We start from the raw sequence: 2,000 nt of genomic DNA on the forward strand, positions 1-2,000 counted from the left end.
ACGATCAGTTAACTGAATAATGACACTGGTTTCTTTCAAAGGACCCAAATTTAAAGTTTGAAAAACTGAATTTGGCATAATATTAATAGATGCTCCTAAATCTGCCATTGCACGTTCAAATTTAGAATCACCTATTCTATAGGGAATAGAAAATGAACCTGGATCCTTACACTTAGAGGGTAATTTTTGCTGAATTAATGTTGACACATTTTCCCCCACACTAATCTTTTCATTATTCCTCAGCTTGCGCTTTGTGGTGCATAGTTCCTTAAGGAATTTAGCATACTTGGGAACTTGTTTGATCGCATCAAGTAAAGTTATATTCACCTCTACCTTTCTGAAAGTCTCCAAAATTTCTTTCTCTTGTTCTTATTTCTTATTTTTAGCCAACCTGCAGGGAAATGGAGGAAGAACATAATTATTAATCTTATTCAATTTATGTTCAATATTTACCTCAACTTCAAGAACTTCAGACTCTTTTTCTCCTTGCTTTTTCTTTGGCTCATGTGGAGTTTGGTTATCAACTTCTTTCCCACTTCGCAATAATATAGCACTTGCATTTTCTCTAGGGTTCATGATTGTTTGTGATGGGAGCTTTTCCAGAACCTTGAGCTTCCAGCTTACTCACAGATGAGGCTAACTGACCAATCTGCCTCTCTATATTTTGAATGTTATTTCTGGTTTTCTGTTGAAACTGTTGGGTATTGTTAGCCAAGGCCTTAACAATTTCATCAAGTGATATACCTTGATTTGAGGGAGGCGGAGGTGGAGGCGATTGTGGTTGATTCACTTGTGGTCTTTGCTGTTGATATCAGTTTTACACCGGTTGATTCCCATAACTCAAATTGGGATGATCTCGCCATCCTGAATTATAAGTATTCGAATAGGGATCATACCTGCGTTGTGGTTGTCCATAATATCCTACTACATTAGCATGTTGCAATGATTCATCCTCTTGTAATGCAGGACACATATTAGTAACATGACCCTAACCCGAACAAATTCCACATGCCTTAACAGGTTACATGTTCCCTATAGCCAATTGCCTCACCAAATAAGTTAAATCATAAATTTGTTTCTCAAGGTTAGATGTACTTACCTCATTAACCTTCATGGGAGTGTGATCCATTCTCATTCCAAACTGCTGAGAATTTGCTGCCATGTTAGCAAACAGCCTCTTTGCCTCTTCTGGTGTCTTGTCAACCAAAGCTCCTCCACTAGCAGCATCTATCATACTGCGGTCCATTGGTAGAAGTCCTTCATAAAAATACTGAATCAAAAGCTACTCACTTACTTGATGATGGGGACAGCTTGCACACAGCTTCTTAAATCTCTCCCAATACTCATACAAGCTCTCTCCATTGTACTGCCGAATGCCACAAATTTCTTTTCTTATGTTGGCAGCATGGGAAGCAGGAAAATACTTCTTCAAAAATATCTGCTTCATCCCATTCCATGAGTTGACAGATCCGGAAGGAAGGTAATACAGCCAATCCTTAGCTGTGCCCTCCAATGAGAATGAAAAGCTCGAAGCTTGATTTGATCCTCTGAAACTCCTTGAGGTTTCATGCCGAAACACACAACATGAAATTCCTCTAGATGCTTATATGGATCCTCACCTGCAAGACCATGAAACTTAGGCAATAAATGGATTAGTCCAGATTTCAACTCAAAAGCAACATTTAAAGCAGGGTATTGGATACACAAAAGCTATTGGTTTAAATTAGGAGCAGTCAACTCTTTCAAAGTTCTAGCAGCCATGGTTTCGTTTTCAGAATTTGACTCTGAATCTGAATCCAAACTTAACTCCTTTGAAGATTGGACTCCTTCAGATGTACTTGGAATCTGCCTAGCTTGCTTAGCCAATTTTCTCAACTGTTTACTGTTTTTTCTACTTCTGGATCAAAAATCAACTCACCAGATTGAGAAGTTCTTGTCATAAATAAAAAGAAATCAAAGTAAAAACAGAAAAATGCCTCAAAACCCTAGAAAAATATAGA

At 38.0% G+C, this 2,000-nt stretch overlaps 1 non-coding gene across 1 annotated transcript; it reads left to right on the forward strand.

Annotated features, from left to right (window-relative positions):
• The first annotated feature begins 1,292 nt into the window (after positions 1-1,292).
• On the forward strand, positions 1,293-1,399 carry LOC131181752 (small nucleolar RNA R71). Its single transcript, XR_009150231.1, has one exon. It is a non-coding gene; the product is annotated as a small nucleolar RNA R71 (small nucleolar RNA).
• Positions 1,400-2,000: the final 601 nt, after the last annotated feature.

The sequence above is a fragment of the Hevea brasiliensis genome, chromosome 7 (genome assembly GCF_030052815.1).
Source record: "Hevea brasiliensis isolate MT/VB/25A 57/8 chromosome 7, ASM3005281v1, whole genome shotgun sequence".
Taxonomy (NCBI): Eukaryota; Viridiplantae; Streptophyta; class Magnoliopsida; order Malpighiales; family Euphorbiaceae; genus Hevea; species Hevea brasiliensis.